The sequence below is a fragment of the Pinus tabuliformis genome, chromosome 9 (assembly GCF_031772625.1).
Source record: "Pinus tabuliformis cultivar Carrire ecotype Pingquan chromosome 9, CPIR1, whole genome shotgun sequence".
NCBI classification, from domain to species: Eukaryota; Viridiplantae; Streptophyta; class Pinopsida; order Pinales; family Pinaceae; genus Pinus; species Pinus tabuliformis.
In genome coordinates, this window is record NC_142307.1 from 1,655,017,173 (window position 1) to 1,655,043,808 (window position 26,636).

A 26,636-nucleotide genomic window follows, 5' to 3' on the forward strand; every position below is an offset into this window, starting at 1 on the left:
TATTCTTGCATATCAGTACCATAAAATAATGAGCATGAACAAAGAAAATAGACAGTCACACCAAAGAACACAAGATGTAAGGTGGAAACCCAATGTGGGAGAAAACCACCTGCTGCAATATGTCTCTATCTTCTTTCAATTTAGAAATTCTTTTACAATGATTTTGTACTGGTGCAGTCCTTTACCAGTACGCAGGCTGCAACCTGCAGAGAGCTACAACTCTCTCTCATTTTCCAGTTTCTCCTGGAAGGGAGCTACAACCCCCTACTTCTTTTCATACAAGGACCACTTTTCATAAATCCATAAGCATCAATTGATCATCAAGTGTAAGAGTATCACCCAATCAACTGTAGTAACCAGAACAATGATAAACAAAGATTTTAAGAGAAGGAAGCACCCTGCTCAACTGCCAACCTGAGTCCGGACTCACCCTGCTCAACTGCTAGCCTGAGTCCCTGGACTCACCCTGCTCAACTGCTGACCTGAGTCCTTGGACGCACCCTGTTCAACTGCTAGCCTGCGTCCCGGACGCATCCTGCTCAACTGCTAGCATGCGTCCCTCGCACTGGGTCTATTGAACTGCCTGCGTCCCGGCGCACCTGAACGCTTACTGCACCTGCGTCCGACGCACCTGAAATCTTCGCTCCTGCGTCTCGGACGCATCTGAACCCTTACTGCACCTGCGTCCTTCCGGGCAAAGAGAATTTCAAGACTTTAGAAATAACCCAGACAGTCAGATCACAGATCCGAGCAAGAGTCGAAGAGATCTCGGTCCATCAGATTCGCTTTGTTTAGATCTAGACCAGATCTTACCCTCATAAGATGTTCAACCAAAAACATGATTAATCCAAATGAACTCCTTTGCTTTATATAGGCAAGCTCCTCCCCAAAACATGGAACAATACCACGAGCCGACACCATAGAAACACAAAACCGTCGGCTAGATACCACACAAGAAACCCCCACGTGCTTTTCTCTGTCTTGAAATGTGTGCACTGAGTGGACGCACCCCCTGAACGGCTGGCCTGTGTCCCTGGACGCGGGTTCTGCATGGTATACCTGCGGGGACGCACTTTCTGAACAGATTGCCTGCGTCCTTCTTAAAAATAGAGAGCTGATCATCAAGAATAATGATCTACCACCTGAATGGGTTGCCATCAAGGACAACACCTGAATCATAATGCCAACAATCTCCCCCTTTGGACTTGATGGCAACCTCATGATCTTCAGCTTCATTCTCCCCCTTTGACATCAAGGGCAAAGGGTATGCTCCCCCTACGCTCATGCTCCTCCAGATCTGCAAATAACCAGAAATCCACCATGAAAGAGATAGAGACATATTGCAGCTATTTCCAAGATCTCCTTCTTCATAATGCCAACAATGCATTATGTGCTCCCCCTGAGCCTATACCACCAATAAGAAGATGTTCAGCAATAAGATGATGCATCAACAACCCCTAGCTTTTGCCTGAGGTATTCAAAAGTGTCCCTGGGCAACGGTTTGGGGAAAATATCAGCAACTTGTTCCTTAGAAGGAACATACTCCAACTTGACCTTCTGTTCAAGTACTTGTTCCCGGAGAAAATGGTACTTGATTGGTATGTGCTTGGTCTTTGAATGCATAACCGGATTCTTTGAGATGCTGATTGCACTTGTGTTGTCACATAAGATAGGGATTGGAGGTGTACAAGTGATTTGATAATCCTGCAAAGTCTGCATCATCCAAAGGAGTTGGGTGCAACAAGATGCAGCAGCAACATATTCCGCTTCAGCTGTAGACAAGGCAATTGAGCTCTGTTTCTTGCTGAACCAAGATACCAGTCTGGAACCCATAAAGAACGCACCACCACTTGTGCTTTTCCTGTCATCCACGCTTCCGGCCCAATCTGCATCTGTATAAGCATGAAGAGTGAGATCTGTATCTCTAGGATACCATAAGCCATAATTTTGAGTCCCTTGAAGATATTTGAAAATTCTCTTCACTGCCTGAAGATGAGTCTCCTTCGGATTTGCCTGAAATCTTCCAACTATTCCAACTGCATGCATGATGTCTGGTCGGGTACCTGTCAAATATAGTAAACTTCCAATCATAGATCTGTAGGTTGGTTGATGTACTGCTGCAGATTCATCATTTGCACTGAGACTACATCCTGTGACCATGGGTGTACATACTGGTTTTGCATCTTCCATGCCATATTTCTTCAAAATCTGCTTGAGATACTTGGTTTGAGATAAAAGGATTCCTCCTTCCTTTTGTTGGATTTGCAAACCAAGGAAGTATGTCAGTTCTCCTAGTAAGGACATTTCAAATTCTTTCTGCATGACCGAGGCAAAGCTTTGACTCATAGCTTCTTCATTGCTGCCAAAAATAATGTCATCTACATACACAACAAGTATTAGCAATTTGTCATTTTCAACTTTTATATACAGATTGCTATCTGCTGAACCTTTTGAAAAACCTTGTTGATGAAGATATTTGTCCAACTGGTAGTACCAAGCCCTTGGAGCTTGTTTGAGACCATAGAGAGCCTTTTTTAATCGGCATACAAGATTTGGATCATTTCCAAGAATGAACCCATCTGGCTGTTCAATGTATACTTCTTCATCCAAGTCTCCATTCAGAAAGGCTGATTTCACATCCATTTGAAATACTTTGAAGTTCTGAAAACTTGAGAGAGCAAGGAACATTCGGATGGCCTCAAGTCTTGCAACAGGAGCAAAAGTTTCTTCAAAGTCTATTCCTTCTTGCTGCGCATACCCTTTACAAACAAGTCTGGCTTTGTTTCTAATTACTTCTCCATTTTCATTCAATTTATTTTTGAAGACCCATTTTGTTCCAATAACATTCTTATCCTTTGGTCTAGGAACCAGCTCCCAAGTGTTGTTCTTTTCGATTTGCTCAAGCTCTTCATCCATTGCTTTCACCCAACATTCATCTTTGCATGCCTCTTTCACATTTTGTGGTTCAGTAGAGGAGAGTAATGCTAAATAGCTTGAAGCTTCTGTAACTGTTCTTCTAGTTTGTATACCTGCTTCTTTCTGTCCCATGATCTGAGATTCTGGATGGTCCTTTTAACATATCTGGATGGAGTCTTTTCTTCTATTCTTGTTTGTTCTTCTGCATTTTCGTGAGGTTCTTCTTGAGATTCTTCTTGAGGTTCTTCTTCTTCATCATTCTGTCTTTGAGGGTAGCTTTCATCTTCTTCGATGTCTTCTCGATGTATTTGCCTAGGAATATATCCCTTCTCATCAACCACTACATCAATGCTGTCAACAATTCTACCAAGTCTTTTATTGTAGCATTTGTATGCTTTGCTATGTGGAGAATAGCCAAGAAGAATGCCTTCATCTGCTCTAGGATCAAGTTTGCCAAGCTGCTCCTCAGTATTCTTGATATAGCATTTGCTCCCAAAGATTTTGAAGTGCTTTACCGAAGGAATTTTACCACTCCAGAGCTCATGAGGAGTTTGAGTGCTGTTCACCCGGACATTTGTCTTGTTGAGAATAATAACCGCAGCATGTGCAGCTTCACCCCAGAAAGTTGCGGGAGTTCCTGATTCATCAAGCATAGCACGAGCCATTTGTTGGATTGTTCTGTTCATTCTTTCAACAACTCCATTTTGCTGAGGAGTTCTAGCTGTAGAGAATTCTCTCCTTATCCCATGTTCATCACAGAAATCGAAAAATTCATTTGAAGTAAATTCCCCACCTCTGTCGGATCTGAGGCACTTAATTTTGTGACCTGATTCATTTTCAACCAAGGCTTTGAAGGATTTGAATTTTTCGAATGCTTCATCTTTGTGCTTCATAAGTCCTAACCAAACAAACCTGGGGAAATCGTCAATAAATAATATCAAGTATTCCTCTCCTCTAGGTGTTCTTTTCCTGAATGGTCCACATACATCTGTATGTACTAGCTCAAGAGGCATGCTAGCTGATCCTTCTTTCTCTGGAAAGTTAGTCCTGGTTTGTTTTCCAAACTGACATGATCTGCATATGGTGTTGTCAGGAATTTTGATATCTGGAAGATTGCGAACTGCCTGATATTTGCATGCTTTCCTTATTTGTGAGAAGCTTAGATGTCCTAACCTTCGATGCCATAACCAGTGCTCTTCATCCTTGCTTAGATAGCATTGTTGTTGTCCTTCTTCAAATATGTATAGATTATTTGGAGTTCTTTTCCCTTTGAGAACTATTTTACCTGTATCAAGATCACGAACAAGACATCCATTTGATCTGAATATAACCTCGGTTCTTTGATCACACATCTGGCTGACACTTAGTAGATTATGCTTCAATCCATCAACATACAAAACATTTCCAGCCTTAACATCTTCTTTTAAAGGAGCAATACCTTTTCCTTTTATAGTTGCAGGAGTATCATTTCCAAAAGAGACTTTCTTTCCCTTTTTTAAAATAGAATAAGACTCAAGTTTTTCTTTATCACCTGTCATATGCTTTGAACATCCACTGTCAATGTACCATAGATTTTCCTGTCCTTCTGCATAAAATGCTATCCCACATCTTTATGTTTGAGGTTCCTTTATTCTCCATGTTTTGGTGCCTGAGGCTTGTTCCTTTTTCCGCTCTTGTTCCTTTCTTTCCTGAAACCTGCTTCTGCATTCAAAATCTTCATGACCAAAATTATTGCAAATAGAACATTCAACTTCATTTTCAAGGGCCGAAAAGTTGTTATAGGTCCTTTTTGTAATCCCTGTCATACTTCTTTGTTTTTGAGCTTCCCTAGTCATGATTTTTTTATACGCAACACATTGAGCTGCTTTGTGACCAAAGTTATGGCAAGAAAAGCATTGTCCATTGAAGAAGCTTCTGCGGTTATTGAATCTACCAGCCAACTGATTGTAATTTCTATTTTCATCTATTCTTGAACCAAACTGGGAAGATTTTACCTCTGGCTGATTGTGGCTTTTGTTCACCCTTAAGCTGGATTGCCCTTGATAGTTTCTGTTTGAAGTTTGTCCCTGCTTTACTTGATGATCTTCATTGTGCTTTTGCTCATTTCTTCTTGCTGCATCAAGATAACTTTTTGAAGTGGATGCTTGAGAAGTTTCTCCATTATAGCCCAAACCTGTCTTATTTAGTGGAGACCGCTGCACACTGATAATCTCATCCAAAGTTTCAGATCCTTTGACAAACTTGAGATTAATAGCTTTTGTTTTCTCAATTTCTTTTCTAAGACCAACAATTTCACCTTCTAATTTTTCAAGATGTTTTTCCTTTTCATCAATTTGAAATTGTAGAGTATCAATGATCATGTTCTTTTCTTCTATACATCTCTTGAGTCTAGTAATTTCATCATAAAGGTTATCCACATCTACAGCATCCTCATAATCGTCATCTTCATATGCCATTAACAACCTATATTTATTACCTTGTTCATCTTCATCACTGTTTGATAAGCCATCACTATCTTCATGGGTGTAGTAGCTTTTCTTATTTGAACTTTGTTTCTTGTTCCATCTAGCTGGTTCCTTTCCTTTATCCTTATAAGGACATTTTGCAGCATAATGACCTACTCTTCCACAAGCAAAGCATTTGAAAGGTAGCTTACCTCTGAACCTTCCAGAACCCCTTTGAAGATTTCTGACAAAATTTGATTCTTCTTCCTCTTCTTCTGGAACATGGCTTGCTTCATAGTGATCTTCTCTGCCTGATGCCTTAAAAGCAGCCTCCCTTCTGTCTGATGGACCTCCCTTTCTCATTTCATAAGAAGTTAGAATTCCATGTAGCTGAGACATAGTGAGAACACGGAGATTTTCTTTTTCTTCTATTGCAGATACTTTAGTTTCAAACTTGGGGGATAATGATCTTAGAATCTTTTGAACTACTATAGACTCTTTTATTTCTTCACCCAAATTTTTCATACAATTAACAATCTCATCTACCCGAAGAAAATAATTAGCCACACTTTCATCATTATACATCTTGAGAGTCTCATATTGAATCCTGAGAGTTTGAAGTTTAGCTTGTTTTACCTGTTCATCTCCTTCATAGCTCGTGATCATTTTGTCCCATATTTCTTTTGCTGATTTGAAGTGCATTACCTTCATGAATTCTGTTTGAGATATACTTCCTAATAGAGTACTGACTGCTTTTGCATTTGTTTCATACTTCTTTTTCTCAGCTGGATCTGTAGGAGTAGCTGAAGGAAAAGCATAGCCTGTTTCTACAATGTCCCAAACTTCTATACCAAGAGATTGAAGATATGCAGTAACTCTTACCTTCCAATAATTGAAGTTTGTCCCATCAAAAACCGGTGGCCTGATTGATGCTTCTCTCTCGTAGTTGCTCATGATGAATGATCTACCTTCAAGCGATCAGGCTTTTCTGAAGGACCTGCTCTGATACCAATTGTTGGAAATAATACTGAGAGGGGGGGTGAATCAGTATTATCTAGCAATTTAACAAATCTTCCTTATTTGATCTTTTGAATTATTCTTGCATATCAGTACCATAAAATAATGAGCATGAACAAAGAAAATAGACAGTCACACCAAAGAACACAAGATGTAAGGTGGAAACCCAATGTGGGAGAAAACCACCTGCTGCAATATGTCTCTATCTTCTTTCAATTTAGAAATTCTTTTACAATGATTTTGTACCGGTGCAGTCCTTTACCAGTACGCAGGCTGCAACCTGCAGAGAGCTACAACTCTCTCTCGTTTTCCAGTTTCTCCTGGAAGGGAGCTACAACCCCCTACTTCTTTTCATACAAGGACCACTTTTCATAAATCCATAAGCATCAATTGATCATCAAGTGTAAGAGTATCACCCAATCAACTGTAGTAACCAGAACAATGATAAACAAAGATTTTAAGAGAAGGAAGCACCCTGCTCAACTGCCAACCTGAGTCCGGACTCACCCTGCTCAACTGCTAGCCTGAGTCCCTGGACTCACCCTGCTCAACTGCTGACCTGAGTCCTTGGACGCACCCTGTTCAACTGCTAGCCTGCGTCCCGGACGCATCCTGCTCAACTGCTAGCATGCGTCCCTCGCACTGGGTCTATTGAACTGCCTGCGTCCCGGCGCACCTGAACCCTTACTGCACCTGCGTCCGACGCACCTGAAATCTTCGCTCCTGCGTCTCGGACGCATCTGAACCCTTACTGCACCTGCGTCCTTCCGGGCAAAGAGAATTTCAAGACTTTAGAAATAACCTAGACAGTCAGATCACAGATCCGAGCAAGAGTCGAAGAGATCTCGGTCCATCAGATTCGCTTTGTTTAGATCTAGACCAGATCTTACCCTCATAAGATGTTCAACCAAAAACATGATTAATCCAAATGAACTCCTTTGCTTTATATAGGCAAGCTCCTCCCCAAAACATGGAACAATACCACGAGCCGACACCATAGAAACACAAAACCGTCGGCTAGATACCACACAAGAAACCCCCACGTGCTTTTCTCTGTCCTGAAATGTGTGCACTGAGTGGACGCACCCCCTGAACGGCTGGCCTGCGTCCCTGGACACGGGTTCTGCATGGTATACCTGCGGGGATGCACTTTCTGAACAGATTGCCTGCGTCCTTCTTAAAAATAGAGAGCTGATCATCAAGAATAGTGATCTACCACCTGAATGGGTTGCCATCAAGGACAACACCTGAATCATAATGCCAACAAGATCTACACACTGTTTAGGGGAACTTTTACACGCAACAAGGCAACCCTAATGCACATACATGAGGAAGCCTTAAGGGATCCTTAGCTGCATATCTAAGGAAGGGTTAAACATGCCCTAGATGCAGCCTATACATGGTTGAATGCAGGCCTAAACACAGTCACCTTAACACTATTCTAGGCCGCATTTGTGGAGGGTTTCATGTGCCCTTATACTATTGTGAGAAGGGATCTGAATGGTTCCTTATATGCAGTCTCATGAATGCCCTAGCCATAAGAAAAGAGAAGGTTACAACAGTTCATTAGTGGGACGATTTTTGAGGTCTACTATATCAAGGAGGACTATTATGATGTAGCGTGGAGGGAAACAACTCATTTGAGGACTATGGCCAGTACCATAATCAGTCCCTAAAAGGCAGCATTACAGCATGTTCAAGAGTTGAAATTTCTATAGACTAAATATTGCTACATTAATAATGATTGGACTCTATCTAGGATACGTTTTTTGGTATGTGCTAGGCCACAGGCCATATCACCATAGCAAGAGTTGTTATGGGCAGTGTATCAGGGTGTGCAGCACAAGTGTATCAAGGTGCAGTGCAAGGGGATGCAACATGATAGGCATAGTAAGGTATAGTTTGAATATGCAGCACAAGGAGGTGAAGCATGATGATATGGTGCAACATGATGATATGGTGCAGCATGAAGATGAAGAGAATAAATATGGGTACAACATGATGAGGTACAACTCAGCGGTGGTGTAGCATGGTGCAGCTCTGTGATGAGACATGGTATGATGGTGCAGCATGGAGCAGCACTGTGATAGGGTGATGGAATCACATGAGTCCATATTAGTTACCTCATGAGACATATTCTTAAAGAAGATATGTGTTTTTATCTTGTCAAGTCAAAGTGTTGACTTCCGATGTAATTTCATATCTCTCTCTCTCTCTCTACTGAACTATTGAAGAACATATAAGAAGAATTTATCAAGGGTTTCCCCACATTGGGGTTTTTCCCTGGCTAGTGCCACATCTTCTGTCCTTTTGTCTTGGCTTGTCTTCTGTGATTTATGTTTATGTTCTATCTGCAGTTGAATTTAATGCTGATGTGATTGCTAATGTGGAAGAGATATTGAGCCAACTGTGAAAATTGAAATAAAGTGCTCTAAGCATAGAACATACCTTAAATTACAGGATGGTCCATTGGGGATCATGACATATCTATTCTATAACACCTGAAATCTACTTTATGAGGCCCTAATCGATGTGAGTCAGATGGTGAATCGGATACCTGAATTCAAGAAGAGCATGAAGGTACAACTCTGAGATGTACCGAAGGAAAACCTTACAAGGGGACCATTTCCCTCATGTAGCAGGTCCGCAAGTTTAGAACATCATGAGGGGATTGATATTCATGAGTGGGAATCTCATGTATACAGGTGGAAGAAATCCCTCTATGGCTTGAAGTAAAACACCCCGGGCCGAACATGAGAGGATTGATAACTATCTGATGAAGCTGAGATTCACTAGAAGTGAAGCCGATCCAAACCACTGTTTGAAGGTTGTGGATGATAGACCCATCATACCAGCACCTTATGAGAAATGACCTATTTTTAATAGGTGCAGACCCTCTCACTTGCAGAAGTAAGAGGGAGTTGGATTCCAGATATGGAATGGTAAACTGCAAGCCCGTGACTACCTCGAGGATCTTAACTTTCAGAAGTTATATGGTGGTGATCCCAGACCAAATTTTAGAAATGCCTCTGAGTTTCATAAACTCATCTGCATTGATGTTCTTGGTGAACTTATGTCCGTATATATGCTTTGCAGTTAGCATGGTGAGCTCATATTTGGGATATGTCAAAGAGATATGCCTTGGTTTTCTGACTGGCTTAAGGTAAAGCTTTTATTTTTGCTATAATTGTAACATATTATCCCTCATTTAGGCACTAACATTGCTTAGAGGTACTTGTGTGTTTTTTGTTTCCCTGTTGCGTAAGAGGTTTTCACTTCAAAGGATTCTGTCTGTATTGGTGCTTGACATATCTAGGGTTAAGATAGATCTATGCACGATGATTCGAATTATGATACAAATAAATATCACTTTCTTATATATTCATCTCCATTTCTCTAAACCATGTTTGATATTTTCTTATTTCCTATTTTGGTTGGCTTTCTAGATTCTTCCCACATTTGTGCTTGTTTATTGCAATATATTGTTCAAATTTCTTACAAACAATATCATATTAATCGCCTTGGGCCTAGATCATATGAATTTAAAAGAGAATGAATTCATGGAAATATTTTAGTTATGTATTATATAAGTTGCGGATAAGAGCATACACAATGGAATAAAAGAAGAAAATTGGAAATATGATTAATAGAGGGAATGTCTTGAATTTTGGAAAATATCACCAGTAAGTATCTCCACTAAGGAGTATTACTAATAAAAATTCACACATTGTTACATAATAAAAATAAGGGTTAAGAATATTCATGATGGCTACTTGTAAAGAAAACAAATTAAATTATTTGGGACCATTCGCCAGGCCTAGATTCATTCTCTTAGGGCTTTCCCAAATATCTCTAGGAATCAACCAACTACTCCTACAAGCTATATAATTGATCCATAGACATCTATAATAATTAATTCCATTCATATTGTTGGGTATGTGTTATATTCTTTGTACCATTAACCTCATGCGTAGGTCATATATGTTAGGGGTAATGAGATCATACACAATTGAGATGCAACAAAAAATATTATCTGTCAAGATGCTAAAAAATCAGTTGGAAATGGTAAAATATGATGGTAAGTATAAGTCAACACTCTCAGAAAAGTTAATATCCCTTGCCACACAAAAAGAGAAACGTATCCACACAAAGGAACAGGTTCATGTAGTAGAACTTGAAATTTCCACCAGGTTGGGTTTGGATATTTTCATGATGCCAGTTGAGCCTATTTGATTGGTTTTCTTCCAACAATAAAGAAATATGGGTTGGAATCATATAATTAGTCATTGTTTTGCATCATGGATGTTTTATTTTCAGACCTATTCTTTTCTTATCTAAAACTCCACTAAGAAAAACTCAAATAATGCACATGTAGGAAAAGAGAAATCAAGAAAATGAAAGTTGACAACTCAGCCGATGTAGGAACTAATTCCTCCAATATGTGCTACGATTGTTAGTAAAAATGAAAGTGTGGAATATGAGAATGAAACATATACTATTTCTAAAACAACCTTGTGATATGCATGAAAGTTAGCTTCGACGTCCAATAAAGATATGGGAAAGAAAGCTGAAAATGAAAACTTGTATATATCTAGTTGGCTTCACTTACAATAATCAATAAACTGTATTAAAATTAGGATTTTGTTAGTTCTACCTACAAGTTTATATCCACTCTATTGTTTTTTAATATTGATCATCTCTATTAAGATTATTTTTCTATTTGAAATATTCAAGTTTTCCTTTTAACAAGAAGTCTTCTAAGAAATATTATACGCAATTTTTTACTTCCTTGAATTATCTATCACATGGTCAAACTATTTTTTTTTAAGTACAAGAAGCATTTTATGAAAATCAATGAAATTCATAGCTTCATTTGGCAAGGCCTTTGGGAAGCTTAAGATACCTAAAATATTGAATGTAAATTCAAGGTACATACAATATTGGCATTGACAATATTGTTGATGTTAAGGTATATATCAAATAAATCCTTTATACACTAGTAGAAAATGATGAAATTAGTGAGTAGGTGACTGAAAAAGTTAGTCACCATAGCTTTTCGAAGTGAAATATAACAAAGAATGAGCAATATTAAGTGATTAACTAAGAAAGAGTAGCATAAATGACTAATTTAGTCTTAGGTTAAAATATATGGCTAGATAATAAGTAATACAACTAAAAATAACTAACGTGAATGACTAATTTAGTCTAGTAACATAAATATGACTACTTAACAACTAATACAATAGTACAAATCAGTCATTTATGTTAGTCATTTTAATTATCTCACTTCAACAATCTAAACTTACAAGTGATAGTGGATTCAAAAGTTGTTATAGACTGGTTGAAAGGTTATACTTCGTTAAACACTTATTTACTGTATCAAGGGACTATTAGAGTTATGGAGTTGATTATTACATTCAAGGTTATACCCTTTGATCACATTCATAGGGAATTACATTAAAATATTGATAGAGTATCCAAAATTGGAGTGGGCTTGTAGTTGGGTCAAATACATTATGAATAATACCTACAAGGAGAAGTCTTGAGTAATTAGTATAGGAAAAATTTTCTTTAGTTGAAGACTTAAATTTTCATGCATATCTACATTTTTTATTATTAACATCATATCCATTGAAATTAGGATACTAGTTTTTAACTTGGATAGGATGTTATTTATCTAGTTTGAACATATATTATGAACATAGAAGTACTAGACTTTTATGAAAATATTTTGAATCCTATGGGGATTTTGATATTTTCCAAACATTAGGTGTTGAACATATTATATTATCATGTCATTCAAGTATAGAAAATTTAGTATATGCTAAATGCTTTAAATTACATCTTTACATTAATATTAATACAAAAATGATGTCTTCTTCTTATTGGAAAAACAATTTATGGAATTTCCCACCGCCTAAGTTATTAGACATCATTAATATAGGAATACATGCAACTACAAGAATATTTTCTTAGTTGCTAAATATGGTTTGGTTTCATAACAATGATGATTATTATTTGTCTTCTTGGTACCATATGTCACTGTTGGGATTCCATGATGGCTCTATGATGGTTGGGATTCCTCTTAATAGGCATGTGGACCCCTAGGTTTGCACACAACTTGTTGAATGTGAATATGGGGTTTGGAACTTGGTCGACACAATGTTGTCTATGTTCTATGAAGGGTTGTTGTGGTTTCAAGACATTACCTTGAATCCTACAAGAAAATTGTGCCACCCCTTAAACCCTATGTTAAACACTCAATGATTTGTGTACAAAAGAAAATTTCATCAAATTTAAATATATATTTATAATTTATACAAAACCATGCATCAAATACATGAAATTATGATAAAATTATGCAAAAAATCCATGTATGATTTTCCTCATAAAGACTTCAAATACATATAACTAGCCTAGATCCATCATAACCCCAGATCTATCAAGTGTAAAGAGAGATCCAATCTCTCGAGGTGAAAACCTTTTTTTAGTGCAAAACACGAGGAAAGGTGTGCACCCTAAGACATTTGATCCCTCTCAGTGCTTAATAGATCTGGGGTTAAGATGGATCTAGGTAGGTTATATAATACTCTATAATATCTATTTTTGTATTTATGTGTCTCTTTCATATTCAATCTCTCTAATTCACCTCCAAACATGCACACAATCTCGTCATATATATCTATCTCTCTCCACATCCCTCTTCCTCTCTGCCTCTCTCTCTCTCTCTCTCTCTCTTCCCTCCCACTCTCCTCTCTCTCCACTATTCTCCCCTTATATAATTCTTCTTCCTTCCCTCTCTCTCCCCTCCTCCAACTCCATCTTTCTCTCTTTCTCTCTCTTGATTCCTCTCTCCCCATTTCTCTCCCACCTCCCTTTATATCTCCCTCCCATCTCTCTCTCCCTCTCTCTCTCTCTCTCCAACTCTATCACTATCTCCCTTTCTATGATGCTCTTGACCTACGAGAAGATGCCAGAATACCAAATATGCGAAGAAATACAACCCAGAACACATAACAGATGAGAAATAACAGCACGTATTTCTTTATCTAGAAAGGAAAGAAATGTTCACTTGCCTCTTCGAGGGGGAAACCTCCAATAGAGCAGGGCTCGATTACAAAATAAGACATGATGCTTCCAAATAGGGAGTCTCTATCCTTTATATAGGATTTGTACATGCAATACCATGGGTCAGTACCATGGTTCTTATTAATACCATCTATATAATACCATTTCCCATTTGCAACTAACTATGGTCCCTTCTTTAAATGCAGGTCAACCACTTACAATTATTAATATGGGCTTTAGTGACTCTTTAACTAACTATAACTATGACTAGACCCTATTACATAAATAAGGGGGTTAGGGTTGCACCCTAACATGCCCTTCCCCATAAAAACATCCTTGTCCTCAAGGGTGAAGCTGCGGAAACTACTATAGAACAATGGCTGGTTCCCAGGTCACATCTTCTTAATAGGTGTCTTTCCACTTGACGAGGACTTCCTTGATCGTGTGGCCGCGCAGGTGCCATTCTCACGTGTCAAGAACATGTTCAAGATGGAGCTAGATTGAACCTTCTTCATCCAATTCCAGTGGACTGGTTTGAATTCTGCAATTGTTCCCAACCACTTTCTTGAGGCATGAGACATGGAATATGGGATGGATTTTTGTAGTGGGTGGCAAGGCTAGCTTATAGGCTACTTCTTCGATGCACTGAAGTATTTAATATGGTCCGTAGAATTTTGGAGATAATTTCTGACAACCCTTGTCTTTGAGTGATGTTTGCTTATATGGTTGCAGCCTCAAGAATACCTGATCCCCTTCTTGAAATGTTCGCTCTGAACGATGTTGGTCTGCCTATTGCTTCATGCGATTTTGAGCTTGATGGAGATTATCTTTGAGGTGGGCAAGCATGTTTGCACGATCCTATGAGAGTTGATCCACTACTGGTACCTTAGAGCATCCTGGGATATAAGAAGTAGGTGAAGGGGAGAGTTGACCATAAACTGCTTCATATGGAGTCATCTTGGTGGTGGCATGATAGTTAGTATTATGCCACCATTCGGCTAGAGATAACCACTGTACCCATAGATGTTTCTCTTCTAAAGTGAAACACCTGAGGTAGGTCTCCAGACATTTGTTGATTGCTTCAATTTGACCATCAGTTTTGGGATGATAGGAAGTAATGAGTTGTAGTTGGGTACCTTGTAGCTTGAAGAGTTCCTGCCAAAAGTTACTAGTGAAGATCGGGTCACGATCAGACACAATGGAAGTGGGCATGCCATGCAATTTGAAGATCTGGTCCATGAAAGATTGAGCCACCAAAGTGGGTGTAAAAGGGTGGGGTAGGGCCCAAAAATGAGCATACTTAGAAAGTTTGTCCACAACCACCATGATGACTGACTTGTTGGTTGACTTCGGAAGGCCAGTAATGAAATCCATAGAAACATCCGTCCCAATTGAGGCAGGGATTGGCAATGGCTGTAAAGTGCCTGGGGATTTGACTATTTCTCCTTTGTGGCACTGACACACATCACATTCATCTACAAAATTAAGAATGTCCTTTTTCATTCCTGTCCAAAAGAATGAACACCAAGTGCGAGCATAAGTCTTCTGAAAGCTTGAATGGCCTGCAATGGGAGATGAGTGCAACTCTGCCAAAATGTGACTTTTGAGGGTGGATATTGGTGTTATCACTACTTTGTCCTTGTAGCTAGGAATCTCATCCTGCCAAGAGTAGACCGCTATGGAATTTGGATCTGCTTGCAATTTAGTAATGAGTTGGGAGAGTGAAGGATGTGAAAACTATTCCTTGTGAGCCTCTTCAATCCACTATGGAATGGGAAGAGATATTGCTAGCAGGGTGCTTTCCTCCTCAAATTGGTGTGATAAAGCATCCATTATGACATTTTCTCACCCTTTCTTGTCAATTATCTCATAATCATATCCGAAAATTTTGGCTAGCCATTTATTTTGTTGTGGCGAGGATAGGGGTTGTTGGCTACTGAAGGCCAAGGGTCAACCTTCCTGGATTAAGACAGCCCCAATACCCATACCTGAAGCATCACTTTCAATCACAAAAGATTTGGTGAAGTCGGGTAGTGCCAATAAGGGAGTGGAATACATGCCATGTTTGAGAGTTATAAATTCCTGTTCCGCTTCATCATTCCATAGGAATGAATTTTTCTTGAGAAGGTGAGGGAGGGGTCTAGCAATGCGACCATAATTGCGGGAAAATTTGCGATAGTAGCCGGTGAGACCCAAAAATCCTCTCAAACTCTTCAAGGTCTTTGGTTGGGGCCAATCCTACATTGCCTGGATCCTTTTGGGATCCACCCTGACACCTTCACACCCCAAAATGTGGCCCAAATACGCGATTGATTTCATGCCAAAAGAGCACTTGGACAATTTGAAAAATAATTTATGATTCTGGAGTAGTTGCAAGAGCAGGTCTACATGTTCATGATGTTTTTCCTAGGTGAGGTTGTAGATGAGGATGTCATCAAAGAAAACAAGGACAAATTTTTGTGAGATATGGTTTGAGCAGGTGATTCATGAGGCTCTGAAAAGTGTATGGGGCATTACAGAGACCAAATGGAATTACCAAGAATTCATAATGGCCTTCATGAGTTCATAAATTAGTCTTTGGAATGTCTACTTCTTTCATCCAAATTTTGTGATAGCCCGAGTGAAGGTCTAGGTTAGTAAAGAATTGAGCCCCATTTAGTTCATCCAGAAAATCATCAACAACTGGGATGGGAAATTTATCTTTGACCGTCAGCTTGTTGAGGGCCCTGAAGTCTGGACACAAACACCATTCCCCATCTTTCTTGAGCACCATGACCACAGGCGGTCAATAAGGACTAATGCTAGGATGAATGACACCGGCTCCTAGGAGATCCCTGATGATTTTTCCAATTTCATTATTTTGGGCGAAAGGGTATCTATATGGGTGCACATTTGGTGGTCATCCCCATGGGACAAGGTAATGCTATGATCATGCTCCCCTCTTGAGGGTGGAAGCTCATGAGGTTTTTCAAAGACCTGCAGATGGTTGTTTAAGACTTGTTGCATCTCAGAATGAATATGAAGAGAAGTGGGCTCGAAGGCCTGGATGGCATTAAATTGGGTGATAACTCCATGGTGGCCCTTTTTTAACAACTTTTCCATCCGATGCGAGCTGATGATAGAAGGAGCACCTACCTGGAGTCCGCAGAGGGTATGCATGTGGTCATTTTGCTTAAAGCTCATATATAACTCCTGGAAATCCATTGTGATTGGGCTAAGTGTGCAGAGCCATTCAACCCGCAAGACAATGTAACACCCACCCATGTTGATGGCAAACATGTGGATCTTTAGGTGGTAATCTCCCATCTGAAGTTTGACATTTTCACAATGGCTGTCACATTTCATTATCCCCCCATCAGCAATCTGGACCTGGAAATTAGAGACTGCTCTGAAAAAACAATGCACTGCTTTTGCGACTCTTTGATGGATAAAGTTATGCGTGCTACCACTATCAATCAAGACTACTACAGGGTGATGTTTAACAAAACCTCTGATTTTGAGAGTTTGGGGAGAAGAAATGCCTGCCAAAGCATGGAGCGATATAACTGGTTCTTTTGGTGTAGCCGGGAGCTCATTGTCCTACTGGTTGTCCTCATCTTCCTCCTCTGGTCCCTCACAGGGTGGGGCTTCCTCAGTAGCATCAATTTGAAAGAATTTTGGTTCCTTGCATTTATGCCCTGGGGAGTATTTTTCATCACAGTAGTAACACAATCCTTGCTTTCTTCTTTCCGTCATTTCTGTTGGTGACACCCTTTGAACCTTAAGTGTTTGGGTAGTTCTTGAAGCCTGAGTGGGGCGTCCCTTGGCTATGAAATTTGGATGAGGTGACTGGGCTGCTAACATGCATTCCACTTCACAAGCCATCGTGCAAGCTACTAGCCATGTGGCTGGGTGTTGCATCCTTATCTGGGCTTGTATGGCGTCTTTGAGACCACTGATAAAACATTCCAAGTAAAATTCATCTGTCAGACCTGCTGTGCAGAATGCTAATGCTTCAAAGGTTGTAATATAGTCTTGTACTGTGCCTATTTGTCTCATCCTAGTAAGATGACCCAAAAAATTAGATTCATGTTCAAAGCGATTAGAAAGGGATTTTGAGAATATCTGCCAAGTAATTGGCCTTGCATAGAATTTTTGATGCCACTGCCACCATTGCCAGCTTTCTTGGTCCAGGTAAAGGCTTCCCACACATAGCTTAGTTTCATCATCTCTGATGTGATTCAATGTGAATTATTTGTCCATTTTTGATAGCCATATGGCTGGATGAGAGCCATCAAAAATGTGCATGTCCAGCTTGGGTGGTCGAGGGTGAGAATGTTGGCGGTTTCCATGGAAGTGAAGAGAATGGCTAGATTCACCCTCATGGTCTTCATTAAAAGCATATGCCTCCGCTTGTAACATTGACTTGCCCTTTGTGACTGTGTCATTTAATGACTGAATCTTCCTCGTTAACTCCTGCAACGTTTTTTCAAGGGTGTCCATCTTCTCATTGGCCATAGCTTGAGCTATGGTTTCTACCATGCATAGATCCAGTTCACTTGTCATCATTGTGAGAAAATTTGGGACCACCTGAAAATTTGAAGCTGACAAGTGAATGGTACCACCTTCCTCAGCCCATCGTTCTGATTCTTATGGGCTAAGTCTCCTATAAGCATCCCGAGAGGGCCTCGGAATTTTTTTTTTGTTTTTTACTCCGAAAGGAGTTTTACTCCTTGCTTAGGAATACTACAGTAGCTAGTTCTCATAAAAGTTAATCGTGACCAATGCCCTGTGACAATCACACCAAGGTATAGGAGCCATAACCCTTCCTGCACAAATAGTCAGATCTGTCTGTTAAACCCTCAACTGCATAGTGTGAGTAGAATGTGGCAGCGACTAAAACCCCGCTGCTAGATGTGAATGGCGGATCTGATTATTGCGGCTGTGATAGAACCCAACTTGCTAGATCTGATCTGGCAAAGAAGATGATGGACGATCCGTAGAGAGACAAGGGAACTATGGTCTCAAGGAGTGTCAGGTGCTATAGATCGCAATATACATAAGGGTCCAACAGTAGTATTCGACCCAATATTTCAGGGCACTAACTAAGGAGGATCAACCATACCCTTAGCTGTACTACCCAACTACCCTATCGTACGTGCGAATAATCTCCCTGAGTGTTGTTCTCGGTGTACTGTAGCAGCAAGATGGCTGACGATTTATCTACGACAATGTTTCAGGTGAGCCTAAGGGGCTTCCGATATACCCAGAGGGTACATGGAAGACAGTCCATGCGTGGTTCTGCCTAATGTGCTACTACTCGAAGGGGTACCCACAGGGGTTACAATGGAGTCAAACAAGCGTGACCACCTCTTGTATTTACTGCATGCATGCCTCCCCAAATCCGCAGGTTTATGCACTCAATGACAGATCGCGTGGTTTAAAGACGCCAGAACACGTCTCTAGCCAAAAACATTTCTGCTAAAAATGGAGATCCCACCGGCCCTAGAAAGTGCTCTGAAACCACTTGTTATGCTCTTGACCTATGAGAAGATGCCAGAATACCAAATATGCAAAGAAATACAACCCAGAACATAGAACAGATGAGAAATAACAACATGTATTTTATTATTCAAAAAGGAAAGCAATGTTCACTTGCCTCTTCGAGGGGGCAACCTCTAATAGAGCAGAGCTTGATTACAAAATATGACACAACGCTCGTCAATGGGCAGTCTCTATCCTTTATATAGGATTTGTACATGAAATACCATGGGTCAGTACCATGGTTCTTATTAATACCATTTATATAATACCATGGCCCGTTTGCAACTAACTATGGTCCCTTCCTTAAATGCGGGTCAACCACTTACAATTATTAATATGGGCTTTATTGACTCTTTAACTAACTATAACTATGACTCGACCCTATTACATAAATAAGGGGGTTAAGGTTGGACCCTAACACTTTCTCTTCCCTTCTATCTCTCTCCCCTCCATCTATGTGTCTCCCCCTTGATCTCTTCCCCTTCTCTCCCTATCTCTCTCTCTCTCTCTCTCTCTCTCTCTCTCTCTTTCTTTTCCCTCTAGATTTGTCACTATCTCCCTCTCTCTCCCCTTCCCTCCTTTCCCCTTCACTTTTCCTTTTGTCATCCCTTGGATGCTTAGTTCAGATGGATCTATGTTTGTGCTTACTAACACTATTTATATTATATATATTTCACATCTTTAAATATAAAAGTATTCTCATTTTTAATTTTATTAAAACCTTAACTTAATTTCTATGGGAATATTTTTAATACTAGTGAGGATAAAGAGTTTAGATATATACCAAAAGTAATTATAATGTTTTTCCTTTTAGCTTCAATTTAAAAAATGTTATAAAATTAAATTAAAATAAATTATTTTTATTGTGAAATATGTTATGGTTTTCGGGCATGTGGTATTGATAAGCCATGGTATTGGCCCACGGTATTGTAACAAAGCATATTCACAAGTTAATAATATCCATGGTAAACTGGGGGTGAATATTGATGTCTAAGAATCTTGTCATATTGTTAAAATATATTTTGATTGTGAAATAAGTTATGATTTTTTGGCATGTGGTATTGATAAGCCTTGGTATTAGCCCTGTTCTATTATAACAAAGTCTATTCGCAAGTGCATAATATCAATGGAAACATGAGGGTGAATTTCCATGATTAAGAATCTTGTCATATTGTTATAAAACATATTGATTGTGAAATAAGTTATGATTTTTTCGCATGTGGTATTGATAAGCTTAAGTGATAGCTTTTGCTCATGGTATTGTAAGAAAGCCTACTATAATAACCATGGTAAAGTGGGGGTGAATATCCATGGTTAATAATATTTTCATATTGTTTTAAAATATTTTGATTGTGAAATAAGTTATATTTTTTTGGTTTGTGGTATTGATAAGCCATGGTATTAGCCCATGGTATTGAAATAGAGCCTAGTTCTTACAGGTTAATGATATCCATGGTAATGTGGGGGTAAATATCCATGGTTAAGAATCATGTGATATTATTATAAAATATTTTGGTTGTGAAATAAGTTATGGTTTTTGGGCATGTGGTTTTGATAATCCATGGTATTAGACCATCGTATAGTAAAAGCCTATTCACAAGTTAATAAGAAAATCAAAATATAACAAATTGACTTTTTATTATTTTTATTATTGTAATTTTTTATTATTAATTAACCCAACATTTAAATGTTTATATCCATCCTCGATATCACTTTAATTTTTTTTCTATTTTTTAATTAAGTTGATATTTAAAATTGTTTGCATACTTACATTAAACCTACACATGTACTCTATACTAGGCATTTCTATTATTAAAAAAATAATACATTAAATAATTACCATCAAATATAATGTCTTACTTCTTTAGTAATTAGTCCCAAACAAGTGCAAATTATGTAATCGAACCTCTTTGGAATGATGACTTCAAAGGGAAAGACTTTTTCATTATTAACATTAAAATAATACATTAAAGAATTACCATCAAATTTAATCTCTAACTTCTTTAGTAATTAGTCCCAAAGAAGTCCAACTTATGTAATCGAACCTCTTTGGAATGATGACTTCAAAGGGAAACCAATGAAAAAATTTAACACGGTGGAATTGATATCCAACCATAGCCATCAAATTTGAATACAAACCACATAACAATTGAAATTAGTTTACCAATAAAAAATGGCATTGTCTACCAAGGAATTGACTATCCAACCATAGCCATAAAATTTGAATATAAACCACATAACAATTTAAATTAGTTTGCCAATAAAAAATGACACCGTCTACCAAGACCCCAGCCAGGATGGCCAAAAATTTGCAGGGATGGCAAAAAATTGGCCTAGATCTTCCAAAAAATTTCCAATAAAATTGTGTGATTTATATTTTTACTGGGCAAATTCTAAAACCCTACGTTACCTAAATTATTGAAATTGACTTGGATCTTGCAATTTCTTTTTCGAGTAAAATTGTTTGAATTATATTTTTACCGGAAAATTCTAAAACCCTATGTTACCTATATTCTTGAAAATACCAAAATTGGTCTAGATCTTGTAGTTTCTTTTTCTAGTAAAATTGTTTGAATTATATCTTTACGGGGGAAGTTCTAAAACCCTATGTTACTATATTCTTGAAAATCCATAACAATAAGCTAGATTTACAAAGTATTATGCAAGAACCTTAGGAAGGGTATATTATTCATAAAGTTATATGTAAAACTATGAATAATTTGAAAAACCAGTTTACATTTTCAACTACCAGAAATATACAAATCGTTACAAAAGAGTCGAGAAGGTCGAGCAATACTTGGGGAGGATTGGCATGAAGAAGAAATTGCTCTCCTCGAAGACATAGTACTCCAATATTTGTGCTTTGAGCACTTCGAGAATTGGTTTATCATTACCTTCATCATTCGCGAATGGCTACCAAAGGTTTTATGGACAAGAATGTTCTATTCAGAAAGCTCCAGGTCAAACCCGAAAACAAGGTTCTATTCATATTTCCTGAAGCTTTTTCTCTTCAAATTATTTATGGTTAATTTATTTCTTTATTGGGAACAAAATATTTTGGCCAAAGCAAGAAACGTTTCATTGTGGGTGCATTGTTTTTTATCTTTCACAACAAAATTTAATGTGATTTGGGTAATTTGAGACTAGATCTATATAGGTATTTATGATTTCCTGTAGATATCATCTGATCTGATGTGATTTTTATTCATGGAAGATATGCTTTCACTTCAATGGGGTGCTTGTCCATTTCGTGGTTCCTTCTTGTATTTTTTGTTTTTGTAAGAAAAATAATTAAAAGTAAAGTAATATATTCCTTTTTGAGGATTTTGTTTAGCGTGAGTGCCACTATCTCCTTGTAATGAATATTGAATGATACATTGGAAATTTATCTGTTAAAAATGCTTAGCATGGCATATGGATTTTTGAGGATTTTGTTTAGCATGAATGCCACTATCTCCTTGTAATGCATATTGAATGATACATTGCAAATTGCTCTATTAGAAATGCACATTAGTGAATATGGTGTTCTGATATTTAGCATAGCACAATAGTGTTTAGCATAGGAGTACTTACATGACATATCTGTCCATACACTAGAATGAACTACATGAGAGATATGCCTTGGTCTTATCATTAGCATAAGGTAAAGCTTTTATTTTTTGCTATAATTGTAATATATTATCCCACATTTAGGAGCTAACATTGCTTAGAGGTACTTATGTATTTTGTGTTTCCCTATTTTCTTTGTGATATCATTTTAATTGCAATCTAACTTAAAATAAAAATTTAAGTGACATATATTTCCACGAGGATTTTGATATGTATTAATGACATTATCTCCTTGTAATATATATTGGATGATACATTGTAAATTGCTTTGTTGAAGTGCATATTAGTGAATGACATTATCTCCTTGTAATATATATAATATATATTGGATCATACATTGTAAATTGCTTTGTTGAAGTGCATATTAGTGAAGGATTCATTCTGATATTTAGCTTAAAACAATAGTAATTAACATTGGATAGCCATGATATATATGTTGATACAATTAATAGAGATTAATAAACACAACATTGCATCATTTATGAGGGTGTACATTGGGATAACAAAATTGGATGAGGTGTTTTTGAACATCTCATGGTGTATATCCCTACATGTAAACTCATCAAATGCTACAGTGCTAGGTGCATATTCATTGTCTACAATCAAATAGGTGAGTGCCCTATTTCATGTAAAAGTTTGTATATGGTAGGAGATATGCTAGATTTGAGTTATGATGCTTATGTTTTGTAAGTGGTTATTGCATTTTTTAGTTGGAGACAACAATATTGTATACCACTAATCAACATGGAAAAATACCCTGTAATATTGAATTTTGCTGCCAGTGATGTACTATTTTACAAAAAAATACTGAATTTTACTGGATCAATGGGGGAACCATGAGAATCTATTTCGGCTGATTCCACCAAGAGCTTGCACCTAGGAATTTTACCCAGTGCCATCCCTTCCAAATTTGTGCCATTCATGAGCGGAAAAGCACATTCAAAATGGAATCCCGGTGGAAAAATTAATTGCTTATTGACATAAACATGTAACTAATACTTCATTTCCAAGTAGAGAGAGATTATGAATGAACCTATCCTAGAAATTTGGTGCATGTAGTGGTAGGAAAGGCATTGTAGACCAGAGCTATGAAGGTGCCTATTCAAATGCATGACTATTTTTGGTAATGTGAATTCATGGATGGGATATGAAAATGGTTACAATTAATGAAGAACATGGGATGCGCATGTGATTGGCTGATTAAGGCCACTCTAGATTATTTTTGTTGTGTTTTGACATAAATTTAACTCTTTTTCTTTGTCACCTTTAGTTTTCTTCAATATCTCCTAAACTATTTTAGGACTATTGTCTCTAAAATCCTTTTGCATCACTTGTTTGTCTTATGGTTGGGCTAGAATGACATGGCTTAAAATATCAACAACTTCTCCTACTAAAAACTTTCTTAATGATTTGTCTATCTTGAGTTTCTTTCTCTAGATTCTATGATATGAGACTTGTAATGAAACCATTAGAGAATATCCTCTCTTTTCAGTTTTTCAACTAAATATATTGACATTTGAGATTGTATTTAGAGGTGCATCTCCAGTATGCCAAAAACCATAAATATATAAAGTTGATGTATTATCAATAAAATATAAACTAATGTAGATTCCTATTAATCGTGTATCTATCATGTGTTGAGATTCAAGGTGCAAACATTTTTTAGAGTGAAAAAACTTAAGAAAAGGTTCTCACTTCAAAGGATTTTGTCTATCTTGGTTCTTGACAGGTCTAGGGTTAAGATAGATCTATGTAGGGTGATTTGAATTATGATACAAAAAATATCACATTTTGATATATTCATCTCCATCTCTCTCAACCATGTTTGAAATTTTTCTTACTTCCCATTTTGGTTGGCTTGCTAGATTATGACCACATTTGTTCTTGTTTATTGCAATATACTGTTCATATTTATTGCAAACAATAACATATTAGTCCCCTTGGGCCTAGAGAATACGAATTTACAAGAGAATGAATTCACGGAAATCTTTTAGTTATGTAATATAGCTGTTGATGGGAGCATACACAATGGAATAAAAGAAGAAAAATGGAAATGTAATGAATAGAAGGAATCTGTTGAATGTTGGAAAATATCACTAGTAAGTATCTCCACTAAGAAGAATTACTAATCAAAATTCACACCTTGTTAAATAATAAAAATAAGGGTTAAGTGCTTTCATCATGGCTACTTGTAAAGAAAAAAAATTAAACTAGTGGGTCCAATTTTGGACCATTGACGAGTGCTAGCTTCATTCTCTTAGGGCCTTTTCAAAGATCTCTAGCCAACAACCAACTCCTCCTATAAGTTTTAGCACTGTTCCATAGACATCTATAGTCATTAATTCCCTTCATATACTTGGGTATGTGTTATATTATTTGTACCAGTAGCCTCATGCATAGGTCATATATGTTAGGGGCAAACAGATCATAAACAATTGAGATGAGAAAAAAAGGATTATATGTCAAGATGCTAAAAAATAAGTTGGAAACGGTAAAATCTTATGGTAAGTATAAGTCATCACTCTCAAAAAATTTAATTTCCCTTGCCACACAAAAAGTGACATTTATCCACACAAAGGAACAAGTTCATGTAGAAGAACCTCAAATGTCCACCAGGTTTGTTTTGGATAACTTTAATGATGTCAACTGAGCGTAGTTGACTAGTTTTCTTCCAACAATAAACAAATATGGGTTGGCTTCATATAATAAGTCATTTTTTTGCATGATGAAATTTTTCTTTTCAGACCTATTTTTTTCTTATCTAACACTCCACTAACGAAAATTCAAATAATTCACATGCAGGAAAACAAAAATAGAGAAAATGAATGTTGACAACTCAGCTGATGTAGCAACTAATTCCTCCAATACCTGGTGCGATTGTTCATGGAAAAGAACATGTGAAATATGAGAATTCATCATATACTCTTCCTAAAATAGCCTTGCGAGATGCCTGCAAGTTCACTTCCACGTCCAATAAAGATATGGCAAAGAAATATGAAAACAAAAACTTGTATGTATCTAGTTGGATTCACTTAAAATAATCAATCAACTGTACTACATTTAGGATTTTACTAGTTTTACTTGCAGTTTTATATCCACTCTATTGTTTTGTAATATTGACCATCTCTATTAAGATTCTTTTTCTATCAAAAACATGCAAGTTTTCCTTTTAACATGAAGCCTTCTAAGAAATATTGTACACAAATTTTTTATTTGCTTTAATTATCTATCCCATGGTCAAACTATATTTTTTTCATTACATGAAGCATTTTATGAAAATCAATGAAATTCACAGCTTCATTTGGCAAGACCTTTGGGAAGCTTCTGAAACCTAAAATATTGAAGGTGAATTATGTTTTGAGGATAGGAGAAAGCATCATGGATAGAGAAAATAATTTGGAAGATGAGTTCTCCAGGTAGTATTGATCTTTGAATAAGATCACTAGTTGCAATGGATTTCCAATATAATTTATAGTTTTTTATCAAGCTTTAGAAAAAATATTGTCCTTTCTTGATTGATTATTAATTGATGGATTTCTTATTTCTACTTGTTTCTCTTTCTTGAACTTTTTTTGCTAACTAGTTTGAACTAATTTAGGATCAAAAATTGGTGGTATTGTTGTAGTAGGTGAAATTCTTGTTTGTATTGAATCAAGTATTTGTTGTAAAAGATCAATCGATGTGTTATAGCTTGGAAATTACAAGTATGGTAAACATGGGAAAACTATTGGTTCTTTTCATGTAAATATACAAAATAGATCAAAACTACTCTTATTTTATCTTTTCATTATAATGATCATTGATGTTTTGAGTTTGAGTGATTGAGGATGGCCACAAGTGTTCCCTCAAATTGGAATTTTGGTGTTGGAATTCAGTGTGGATTTTCCATTCAAGAATCATATAGCAACTGGAATCTAAAAGTTACATTCCAAAATAATCCTATTTGGGGGATTACTAGTGGTGATTGCTACATATTTTTGATGTTGGAAATTTGCTCCAAATCATAGCTAATATATTGTACCATAGGTCAGGAACACAATGGGAAGGGAATTTTCTTTG